At 48.7% G+C, this 12,455-nt stretch overlaps 1 protein-coding gene and 1 long non-coding RNA gene across 7 annotated transcripts in view; one reads left to right on the forward strand and one right to left on the reverse strand.

The window, feature by feature from the left end:
- Window positions 1-260: 260 nt before the first annotated feature.
- LOC115288470 lies at window positions 261-10,364 on the reverse strand. The gene is made up of 3 exons (XR_003907022.1): window positions 10,153-10,364; window positions 7,904-8,015; window positions 261-1,792 (listed from the first exon to the last, which is right to left on the reverse strand). It is a non-coding gene; the product is annotated as an uncharacterized LOC115288470 (long non-coding RNA).
- Window positions 9,491-12,455, forward strand: part of DCAF8 (DDB1 and CUL4 associated factor 8) — a 39,707-nt gene continuing 36,742 nt past the window's right edge. For 2 of the 6 annotated variants that reach the window (XM_029935820.1, XM_029935823.1), the window contains exons 1-2: window positions 9,498-9,959; window positions 10,679-10,751. The gene's annotated coding sequence lies outside the window, so the exon portion shown is untranslated. Of the gene's footprint in view, window positions 9,960-10,678; window positions 10,752-12,455 lie in introns of all 6 variants that reach the window. The other 4 variants (XM_029935821.1, XM_029935824.1, XM_029935825.1 and 1 more) reach the window with 3 other exon arrangements.

The following is a 12,455-nucleotide window of genomic DNA, read 5'->3' on the forward strand; positions in this document are numbered from 1 at the left end:
ATGGTCATTGTTTTCAGTTTCCAAATGTACAATCAGAATGGATATACATGGGGCGCCTGGGGGGCTCAGTCGGTTAAGCGTCCGGCTTTGGCTCAGGTCATGATCTCACAGTCCATGTGTTCGACCCCACATTGGGCTCTGTGCTGACGGCCAGCTCAGAGCCTGGAGCCTGCTTCAGATTCTGTGTCTCCCTCTCTCTCTGACCCTCCCCTGCTCATACTCTCTCACTGTCTCTCAAAAATAAATAAAAAGACATAAAAAAAAATTTAGAATGGATATACTTGGCAGTTGGTAGAAAGCCCAAGTAGAAGCCCCTGAAACTGCCCACCCACCTCTGCCAAGGTAAGAAAGGAAAAGTACTGCATTCTGGGGAAAGTGGCAGTAATTAGTTCAATGCTTAAAAAGGTAGAGGGGTGCCGGGGTGTGGGTCTCCACCACTTCCTCTTGTAATTTCATGTGTCTGGCTCTTGTGTAACTGGGCTGCCCGAGGCGGACCGCACCGGACTGCCGCGAAGTCGGGTGGGTGATCAGCCAGGCGGTGCTGAGTCGGTGCGTTTTCTGTGCGAGAGGAAGGTTCACAGCTGTTCGTGCGCACCGTCTGACCCTCCACACAACCCCCGGCCTAGTGGATACGTTCTTCAAGGAGCGTCAGAGGCAGTTTGCATTCACGAGTGAGGGGCACGGTCTCGATCTGGAGCGGTGATAATTCCCCCCCACTGTCACCGTGTCGTCCGTTCTGCAGAATATCACACTCATGTGCTTTGTCAAGCCTAAGCTACTCCGGAATCAAGGATATGCTAATCAGACCCGCTGAACAAGCAGTGTCAAGTATTCCGAGTTCCTTGGGGAGACACGCTCTGGAGGGTGGGAAATAAATCCTGCAAAGACGCTCAGTCCTGCCACGTTGGTTCAGTTTTTAGGAGTCCAGTGATCTGGAGCGTTCTGGGATATTCTCTCTAAAGTAATGCATCTCGTGTATTTTACCCCAAGAAAGCAGCACAGTGCCTTCGCAGGCCTCTTTATTTTGGAGGCACCATATTCATGCTTGGGAATGCAGGAAAGGCCTCTGCAGCAGATCCCGGGTGTGATACCAGCAGCCCCACAGCAGTGGCCGTGTGGCCTGGAAAATTCCGCAGTGCTAGAGGTACTGTGGTAGGAAAAGATGATGTGTGGATTCTCGGGCTGTCCACGGTAGGAGAGTCCCAGCATAGATCTCTCGGGTTCTGGAGGAAGGTTATGCCATCTGCAGTAAAGAAGGTTTCATCATTTGAAAAGCATCTCCTGGCATACGATTAGGCCCTGATAGAGGCTCGGTGCTTGACCACAAAATACCAAGTGACTGTGTGACCAGCTGCCCATAGAACCAGCTGGTTATTGTGAGACCTGCCAAGTCCTAAGATCGGGTGGGTACGATGGCGATTCGTCTCACCGTGGAAGCGGCACGTTTGGGATGAAGCCCCAAGCAGACGTGGTGGGCACGAGTAAGTTAAACTGAACAAGGGTCCCCGGTTCCCCATGCTCTGTACATCTGTCACCCTGAGAGCTTTGTCCTAGCCCATCCCTGTGGCAGCATGAGAACTGCAACCACTTGATTCAACGACGACGAAAAGTCCAAGTCTGGTTCGTGGAGGAGTTGGTTTGATGCTTTAGGGCAAGCCAAATATGGACGCTTGCTTCTCGGCAGCCCCATCTGGAGTGGTCCTGAAGCTCGGCGAGGAGGGCAGGTTCTCAACCAGTAAGTAGGTCTTTAGACGGCGTAGGTGATCATCCACTGTGGCGAGCGAGAAGTGGCCTGAGGCGAGGGTATATGTGAACGCAAAGTCAGTGGGCTGGTTGGTCAGGGGCCCCGAAGGTGCAAGACAGGAAAATGCGAGAGACGTGAGATGTGAGCATCTAGGTGGGTCTGTGAGAGTGGGACTCGTTACAGTGGTCACCAGAAAAGTGTTGGCTAATAACCAGATGGACAGGCGATTTGATCAGGAGCCCCACCTGGCCCAGCTCTTCAGTGTGCAGAGATGGAGGCTCTTTATTGGCCTGTTAGCATGGACTCCTCGCTTACCAGAGGCTGACCTAGCTATTCCTAAATGTCTAGGCTGTCCGCCACAAAGAGCAGTGCTGATCCTCCAGGCCACGCCACTGCTCAAGCCACCTGGTGGCCACAGTTCTGTTGTGGAAAAGTCAACAACTTATTCTGATCACATATTTTGCCTTGCTTATCCTGCCTAACGTGTCTTAGCTAGTACTATCATCCAAGGACTCAGATGCATTTGATCTACTGGTATATATAGGATCCTACGTAATAATGCTTTGGAACAAGGGACCCATTTCATGGTAAAGCAGATGCAGCAATGGGCACTTGACAATGGGGTCCACTATTGTTACCACGTACCTTTCCTTCCAGAAGCTTCTGACCTGGTAGAGCATTGAGATGGCCTCTTGACGGGTGTGTTGGTGGTGCTGGCAAGAATGGGGTGTCCTTTATAATACAGTGTCAACCTGCATGACTATAATAAGGTTGATTTATCCTCAGCCCTTAGGTGAAATCCAGGGCTCTGGAACCAAGGGGTGGAAATAGATGCGACCCTATTCAGCATCACTCCCAGTGATCAGCTTGAGGATTGGGGAGTGAGAAGTGGGGGGAAGGTGCTTCTATTGGGCACAACATAAGAATCTCAATAAACTTAAAGATATGGCTGTCGTCGGGTCACGTTGAGCTCCTAATGCCTGCAGACTCTCAAGCAAAGAAGTTCCCGTACTATTTGAGATAACTGACTCTGTTATGACAAGGTAGGACCACTGCTCACATGTTTGATGCACATATGATCCTTGGGATATCCCTTGGTCCTCCTCTACTCAGTTTTAACCATAAATAAGTAAAGAATTACAGTTTGATAAGGGCATGATCTCTTGGGGCTCAAAACCCTCAGGAATGAGGGTCTGGTTTACTCCACTGGGTAAGCCCTCTTGACTAACAAGTGGTAGTCAAGGGAGAGATGACTAGACTAGGTGCCAGAGAAGGGAGATAATGTCATTTACAGTTTAGGGACTCCTCTTGTAAGTGTCCTCAGAAAGTGACTAGAATGCCTGGATAGAACGAACTTATGTACAAGGCATATGGGTCTGAGCAAATGCTAGAGGTGGACTGTAGTAAACACTGTGGGCACCCTGTCCGGATTCTCTTTACCAGGAAGTGTACATGTTGGCTGCTAATAGCACACAGCTGCATCTTCTTGAGAACTGCCCTCAGTACCAAGAGGAACCACTTCGGGAAACTCGGAAGGTTATTCCCTCCTGGGAACAGCATCGCAGCCAATGGTTTGCCAGTTCTGCAAGCACATGGCTGGGGTTCTGATAGAGATTGCATTATCAACGAGGACGTAATCATTAATTGTGTTAACAGTCAATGATAACAGATAGTAAGTAATCCTTCCCCCCTTTCCTCAAGGTGGGACAAATGTGCCATTTATGTGCCAGGAATTCCCAGTGGAGGCTAAATGTAGGATCCCATATCTTAACCTAACCTCTCCACCCACCCCCCCCTTGCTCACAGGTTTTACTTGAGAACACTCCTGCAGCAAACCATTTGCATGGAATCCCTTTTTTGAGCTCTGCTTCCAGGGCATCTAGCCTATGACAGAACCGTGGTGTCAGCCGAGAGAGATAAGAATAGGAGCAGTTTGAGTTTGACAGAGGCGGAGCAAAGGTGAGCTCACTGTGGAAACGTCAAAGCACCGTTGTCTGGAAGAGAAGGGAGTCCCCTCACCCTGATAGATAGAGTGCATCTGTGAAGGCCTCACCGCCTACATCATAGCTGATGGTGAGAGACTGGCTGCTCTCCCCGCCACCCCCCAAAGGTCAAGGATAACACAAGGACATCAGCTCTCACTGCTTGTGTAAGGTCTGGCCGGGAAAGTTAGGCAAGACAAAGAAAAGGCACTGACATTGGAGAGGAAGAAATAAAACCGTGTTTGCAGATGACATGATCTTGTATATAGGAAATTCTCAGGACATAAGGTCAGTTTATAAAAATACATTGTGGTTCTGTACATTTGCGATGAACAATCCAAAAATGAAGTTAAGAAAATGGTCCAGTTCACAGTAACATCAATACTTGGGGAGGGGCGCCTGGGTGGCTCAGTCACTTAAGCGTCTGACTTCAGCTCAGGTCATGGTCTTGTGAGTTCATCATGCATTGAGCCCCGCATTGGGGTCACTGCTGTCAGCTCAGAGCCCACTTCAGATGCTCTGTCCTCCTCTCTCTCTCCACCCACCCCTGCTTGCTTGCTCTCAAAAAAAAAAAAAAAAAAAAAAAAAATATATATATATATATATATATATATATATATTTGGGGGAAAACGAGTACTTAGGAGTAAATTTAGCAAAAGAAGTGCAAAACTAAAATGTGAAAATTGTAAAACATTGTTGACAGGAGGGAGATCTACATAAATGGGAGAACATCTCATTTTCATAGACCGGACACTCAAGATGGCTGTACTCCTGAAATGATCTCAAGATTCAGTGCTCTCCCTGTCAGAATCCCAGCTAGTCTCTGGGAAATTGACTAGCTAGTTCTAAAACTCTGTGGAAATTGACTAGCTAGTTCTAAAATTCACATAGAATTGCAGTGGACTCAGAATAAGAAAACAATCCCGAAAAAGAAGAACAAAGCAGGAGGACTCGCACTTCTTAGTTTCAGAACTCACTACAAAGCAATGGTAATCAGAACAGTCTGGCACTGGCACAAGAATAGACACTGATACCAGGGGGATAGAAGTAAGAGTACAGAAATAAACTACATCTCTGGTCAACTGATTTTTCACACAGGTGCTAAAACCATCCAGGGGGAGAGAACAGTCTTTTCAGACTGGTGCTGGGACAACTGGATAGACACATGCAAAAGAATGGCTCAATCCTTACCTCACATTGTATACAAAATTAAAACAGTCAAAGACCTAAAAGTACTAACTAAAAACAGACAGGCAAAACTGTCATAACTTAAAATTTTTTTTAATGTTTATTTATTTTTGAGAGAGAGACACACACAGAGTGTGACGGGGGGAAGGTCAGACAGAGGGAGACACAATCAGAAGCAGGCTCCAGGCTCTGAGCTGTCAGCACAGAGTCCCATGCAGGGCTGGAACCCACAAACCGTGAGATCATGACTTGAGCTGAAGCTGGCCACTTAACCGAGTGGCCCACCCAGGCACCCCTGTCGTAACTTTAGACTTAGCTAGGGATTCTTAGATAAGCCACCAAAAGCATGAGCAGCAAAAGAAAAGACAAATTTATCAAAATTTGTACTTCACAGGAGACCATCAGAAATGAAAAGACAATCCACAGAATGGGAGAAAGTATTTGTGAGTCATATACCTGATAAGGAATTTGTATCTAGAATACATATTCTTACAATTCAGTAATAGGAAGGCAATTTAAAAATGGGCAAAGGATCAGAATAGGCAGTTCTTCAAAGAAGACAGAAAGGTCCAATAAACCCGTGAAAAGATGCTTAACAGTGTCAGTCATCAGAGAAGTGGAATCCAAAATCATAGTGAGATACCACTTCACATCCACTAGGATGTCTAAAATCAAAAAGTCAGATAACAAACATTGGACAGGATGAGGAGAAATTGGAACCCTCATACACCGTGTGGATGTGAAATGGTACCACTGCTTTGAAGAACAGCCTGTTAGTTTCTCAGATGATTTAGGATGTAGTTAGTTAACCACGTGACCCAGAAATTCCACTCCTAGGTATATACCCAAGAGAAATGAAGTGAAATGTATATCCACACAGAGAAACTTGTACCTGAATGTTTATAGTAGTGTCATTCATAATAGCCGAAACAACCAACCAAACTGTCAGCAGATGATTGGATACACAAGATGTGATGTACTCATACAAGGGAACGATATTTGGCTATAAAAAAGAATGGAGTCGTGACCCATGATACAACCCGGGTGAACCTTGAAGACATGCTAAGTGAAAGAAACCAGTCACACACAAAACATGTATTCATTTTATGATTCCATTCATATGGAAGTCCAGAATAGGGAGATCTATAGAGACAAGCGAGTTAATGGTTCTTTAGGGCTGGGGGTGGGGGGATGGGAAGATAGAGGGTGGTAGCTAAAGGGCACCCAGTTTCTTTTCGAAGTGACAGAAATGGTTGGAAGTTAACTGTGGTGATGGCGGCACATGTCTGTGGATGTGCTAAAAGCCATTCAATTGCATGCTTTAAATGGGTGAATTCTATGGTATGTGAATTTCATTTCAATAAAGCTTTTTTTTTTTTAAAGTGCCAATGGCTATTAGATACGTGAGTCTAAACCTTGAAGAAACCTGAGTTGGCAATAAAGACTGGGACATGGACGGGGCGCCCGGGGGCTCAGTCGGTTGAGCGTCCGGCTTCGGCTCAGGTCATGATCTCACGGTTCGTGGGTTCGAGCCCCGCGTTGGGCTCTGTGCTGACAGCTCAGAGCCTGGAGCCTGCTTTGGATTCTGTGTCTCCCTCTCTCTCTCTGACCCTCCCCTGCTCACGCTGTCTCTCTCTCTCTCTGAAAAATAAATAAAACATTAGGAAAAAAAAAAAGACTGGACATAGATGGTAGTTCAAACTGTGGGAATGGATGAGATCACTTTGGAAGAACACTTAGAGTGAGAGGAGCTCATGAGATAAATGGTCACGTGACATAAATAGAACTTTGACTTACAGTGTCCCAGATATCCCGGAGATAGGATATTTATAAGGGGAAACGGTTGCCACAACCTCAAATGCAATGGGAGAGCCCCACATAAGATTTGGTGGCAATAGCAATGGTGTCCAAAGCGGCAAGCGTAGAAACCAGATCACAGAGGGGGACGTTTTCATCTCCAGAGCTCCACTAAAGTGACTCTTGAGGTCTTAACCTCCATGTTTGCACATCCAGTGGTCAAATTTTAGTCCTCTTAACCTCAGACTCTTAAACAGGAATGACGTTGGTAGTCCCCTTCTTGAAACGTTTAAAAAAATTACTTTATAAGACTCCTTGCTCTCTTGGTTTTTAAATTCTATTTCCTGGCTGCCCCTTTTAAGGAAATTTTGCTGGATATTTTTTCTCCCTGACCTTTACTAGTTGGAGTGCCTTGGGATTAGATATATATAGACTGCTTGTCTTACCTTCCACGCTAAGTAAGCATTCCCCACCATCCATGGTTATAGATGCCATTTGTACCTTAATAACTCGCCAGTTTATACCAGCAATTGTCTTGTCCTGTGAGCCTCAGATTCATATTTCAATTGTTTACTCAGTAGCTCCATTTGGAAATCTAATAGGCTCCTCCAGTTTAACATGTCTAAAATAGAACCGGACATTTTTCCAACAAAAACCCTCCTCCTGCTCACCCCTCCTGCCTGGAGTTCTATCTCAGCAAATGGCATTACTGTTTATCCTGTTGCTCAAGTCAAAAAGCCTGAGAGAGCCTGGCGCTTTCTCTTGCACTCCGTACTCAATCTATTAGCAGAGCAACTCTGCCACCTTCAAAGTATTTCCTGAATCCAGTCACTTCCTGCCACATGCACGGCAACACTGGTCTTGCAGATCTTTCGCAATAGCTTCCTAACTGGTCTTTCAGCTTCCATTTTGCTTCCCTGCAGGCAGTGTTCAAAGAATCAACCAGAGTAAATCTCTTCCTCCGTTTACAAATCTGATCATGTCACCCTTTTACTCAGAACCCTCCACGGCTTCCCGCCATGGCTTCCTAGCACTCAGAGGGGATAAAATCCAGAGTCCTCTTCTTGGTCTATTAATCTGGGAGTAATCTGGCTCTGATCATGTTTCTTTAAACGAATCTGCTCTTTTGCCACACTGGCTTCCCTGGCTCTTTGAATACACCAAACACACTGAAGCTTCAGGTCTTTTTACCTTGTTATTTCCTCTGCCTAGAAGGTTCTTCCCCCAGTGTATACGATTCACTCTCTCACTTCAAATCTTTATTCAAATGTCACCTCAGCAGAGGGCCTTCTCTGAACCGCCTCTGTAAGAGAGCACACCTACTCAGATAACCCACTTTTACCCCGCTTTATTTTTCACTAGTCTTCATAACGCAATATTATTGTCTTTGTGACCTCCCCCTCCCCTTACACTCCCACCCCCGTTTTGATAAATGTGTTCTGTGAATGCAGGAATCTTGTTTTATTCACTGTCTCAGCCCCAGTGCCTAAAACAGGTGCTTTACACATGCTATAGGAATTCAGCGTATGTTGATGGAGTGAATGAAAGAATGGGTAGAATGGCAAGGCATCGGATAGCTGCCTTGTGCTCTGGTCCTCTTTGGATGTTGGGGTTACAAAGGTGACACAGACAGTCCCTACCATTATAGAGCTTATATTCTAGTGGTATTTTACAGTTATAAACACATAATTATAGGCTAAATGTCACAGGTAAAAATTGTTATGAAAAAATGCAGTGAGAAGGCAGAGGAGGATGGTGGTGTAGGGTGTCATTCTAGTTGGAACAGTCAAGCGCTGCTTCTCTGAAGGAGCATTTCAGTAGAGATCTGAGCGGAGAGAGCAAGTCTAGTCAAGATCTGATGGATGAAAATCCCAAGAGGGAACAAATGCAGAAGCCCTTCCGGGATGGACGCTGCTTTGGCTGGGGCTAGGAGTGGAGAAGACCAGTAACGCTCGAGCAGAAGTAGGCAGTGTGGTAGATCATGTAAGGTCTTCTTTGGAATCCAGCCTGATATGTATGTATGTATGTATGTGATGGGGAAACTTTTGGGGTAATAATATGACCTGACTTACGTTTTAAAAGGTCACTGGGTGCCTTCTGTTTAACAAGTCAATAATGTAAGTAGACAAACCAGCTAGGCGTTCCTTGCAATAGTCTTAGTAGCATACAATGAATTATAATAGGATGGTAGCGGTAGAGGTGAACGGGGTCAGGTTCTTGCACCCTGGCCTGGTAGCAACCTTTCCAAGGACCTCCTGCAAGCTTCCTTCAGGTGTCAGACGAAGCAGTGTCCACCACCAAGCCCATTCTGGGGACCTTGCGACCTCCCCGCACTTTCGAGAAACAGCCTCTTGAAAAGCTCCGCTGCATCTGAAGCCTCCGAATCCCTTCTTTTTAATTTAAAACGGGCAAATGGAAGCTCTCGAGGGGAAGCGGGTCTCAAAGGTATTGAAACCACTTAAGAAAACAAAGTCCTCAAAGGAAATGGGGTTTCCACAGGGAACCTGGCAAGAACCGCTTGTTCCCAGGATTCAAAACCAGGGCGGAAATGGAGGCCGCCCACGAGGTTTCCCTCCAGTCCGCTAGAAATGAAATTTAGTTCCACCCCACGGCCACGACCCTGGGGAGCCCCCGGCCCGCGTTCGTGCGGAGCGGGGCGAGGGGAGCGAGCCCCTCCAAGCCCGCCGCGAAAACAGCTTCGCCTCCCGGGACTGCGCACGCGCCCCTCGCTCTGTTTTCCGTCGGCCCTAAGCCCCGCCCCTTGTGCGTCCTCCGAGGAGGGCTGGGACCCGAGAGCTCGCGCGACCACTTTCCCTCCAGTCTCCTCCAGCACCGCGTCGCAAACGGGGCCGGAAAGCGTGGCGGCGCAGGCGCAGGCGCCGAGAGCGGAGGCGGTGGTGGTGGCGGCCGCTGGCCAGTGTAAGATGGCGGCGGCGTTGGTGGCGGCAGTGGACGGGGCGGCTGGGCCTGAAGCAGTCGGAGCAGCCGCTGGCAGAAGGATGACCCGAGACGGGAAGCGGGCTGCTGAGCCTCGCCGGCTCCCGTGCTTGTAACTGCCCCAGCCGGACACCCCCCCCCTTGACCTACCCGGTCCGTGTCTCGTTCCGGCTTGGCCTGACCCCCTCGCCCCTGGCCCGCTCCCCGTCAGGATAGGTTGGAGGACTCCTTCTCCAAGCTCCCAGGGCTCAGGTCTTTTCCTGGCCCCGACCCGAGTCTCCGCCGGGAGGACTGGCTGCCCTTGCCTCAGGTCAGCCCTGGGGTTGCCCCCAAGAGCCTGCCCCCACAGCCCACAGGGACGCCTTTGCTCCTCGGGGGACCCGTTTGGGTGCGCGTATTGGCCCCTGAGGTTGGGGGAAGCGGTCGCCCTGCGTCTCCCCGTCACCCCGGGGCCACCGCGCAGCGTGCCCCCTCCCCCATCCCGAGTGCTCCGGGCCCAGCACCTTGTACGGAAGGCCGAGGTCCAAGTCGGTTGCTGCCGTCCGGTCTCGTTCCCTTTGTAATGCAGTTCTCGGAGCTGACTGCCCCTCACCCCCAGATCCTTCAGGGCCCCGCAGAACCGTACCATTTGCTCCCTGTTAGTTGGAAAGCATCTGGTGGCTTGAATTTCTGACTCATAGGACCGTTGCCGGAGTCTCTGTAAACAAACCGGCGGCAGCGCTATCACATTCTCCGGGATTTCCCCTGCTCTGTGGCTCCTCGGCGAGAGGTTTGGTTATGCGTTAGCCTTGGCAGGATTCAGGGTTTCCTTCGAAGTGACTTTAACGTGTTAGTGGAGCTGGGAGAGTACTTGTCTGGTTCGTGTTATTTCTGTAACTACTTGGGTTCTTTTATGTGTTCAGTTGTTAGAATTCCTCTGATTTTAAACAGTGCCCAGGAGGTCGAAAAAGATACCGAAATGTCTTCACAGATATTTTGTATTATGTTCAGTAGAGATACTTTTGCCATTTAAACTTTAACTTTTCTCAGCCCTTCAGTGAATCAACAGACCTATTTTCTCAGGAGCTCAGCCTGGCCCTCCTTCAGAGATAAAGAAGGAAAGGTGAGTAGGAGTTGAAGGCATTTAAATTCCTGAGTCCAAGACAGACCCTACCCTGATGCCCAAGTGCTGACCACGACAGTCACAAAATTCCTACCGGGGTATCCCCAAGAGTCGGGATATTGTTCTTGGCTGGGTTCCAGCTCCGGTTAAATTACTTTGACAAGTTTTATGGGCTGTGGGCGTCTTGACTTTCTGTCCGTCTGTTGCTCTGTATCTTCCAATAAGCCCCGGTAAGCCTAGAAGGGAATGTGTCTCCCTCTTCCTTTATTCATTTGCCCCGTGTGTCGCTGCTTTTCTGTGGATCATGTTTCTTACATTGTTAAAGGCCGGGAATCCGTTTGTCTGAGTCCTGTTCAGCGCTTTGTCAAATCAGGTCTCTTCCCTTCTCAGCGCTTTGCGTGGTTATTTCTGTTTAGAGGAAAGTCTCCGCCTGCTGCTCGCCGAAAGCTGGGAAGTGGCGCTGCCATTAGTTGGTGTCCGAGTTCAGTCGGCTTCAGAATTCCGGTTTTTCAGGCCATCGTGGTAAAGTCGGGGTTAAGGAAGGTAGCGGCTGGTCTGAAGAATTCTGGGTCGGCAGAGGAATCATCAGTGCGTTCAGCAGCATAGGCTGGGGGCCGAGAGGGAGTCAGAACATACTGGGGAAGGGAATTTTTGTAAGACCCCTGCGTTTCTGGTAGTGCAGAATAGTGCTGTGGGTGAAGCCCACGGGCTTCGACGGAAGAGCTGAGTGGCTCTGGCAGGGAGGCCTGGCTGATTCATGACGCTTTCATGATAGGTAGTAGGTAAAGGTTGAGCGTGACCCTGGTGAGTTTTGTTCTGTGTGCTGTCCTCTCGGAAAACGAACTGCGCACGTGCGTGTGTCGGTAAGACGGGTGCATGCGGCCGGCAGAGCCGGCCAGAGCAGAGCCCCAGGACTGCACTGAGAGTGACTGGCCACGTGACCTTGGGCAAGCTGCTTAAACTCCTCTGACTCTTAATTTCCACATCTCTAAAAGTGGGATAATGCCACTCACCTCCCACCGTCATCGCTGGAACTGCAGCAGGGAACCTATGCGAAGCTCTTCCATGATGCCTCACACGTGGTAGACACTAAAGCGTTTTCTGTTTTCTTAACTCATTGTTGCTATGGCTTGGAACGAGGCGTATGCTGGGGTCTACTTCTTTGCATTCTGCTTTCCAACAGTTTTTTTTTAATCATTTTTCATTGGTCAGCTTAGACGTTTGCTTTTGTAGGTACACATCTGCAGTTACCTTCTGGACATGATTGGGGTCAGCGTGGTGGGGGCTCAGGACCAGAGGACAGTGGAAAAATCAGATGTCAGTGTGTGCCGCTAGGTGCGTTCTTAGGCTGAACGTCAGTGCATCTCCTCAGCCCGTCGCCTCCTTCTCTTGGCCTCTGTCCGTGCACCTGGCCAGTGTCGGCAGGAGGAGTGTGATTCCATCCCTTGCTGCCGCAGCGTTCACTGTCTCTGCTCCTGCCACCCCTGATGCCTTTTCCTTTTTTTGCCTTGATAAGAATACATTTTTTCCAAGCTATTGGGCTCTGCAGTGACCTTCATCAATAGATCATCAGAGGCCTAGACCATGAAAAGGTCTCCTTGTTCTCGGAAGTGAGTCTGGGCTTGGGAGCTAGGAGTGTGGAGCGTTTTATTTCATCTCCCCAGCTGGCCTGTTGTACCAGCGTGATGGCATAGATGCGAGTTT

Source organism: Suricata suricatta, chromosome 3 (genome assembly GCF_006229205.1).
Source record: "Suricata suricatta isolate VVHF042 chromosome 3, meerkat_22Aug2017_6uvM2_HiC, whole genome shotgun sequence".
NCBI lineage: Eukaryota > Metazoa > Chordata > Mammalia > Carnivora > Herpestidae > Suricata > Suricata suricatta.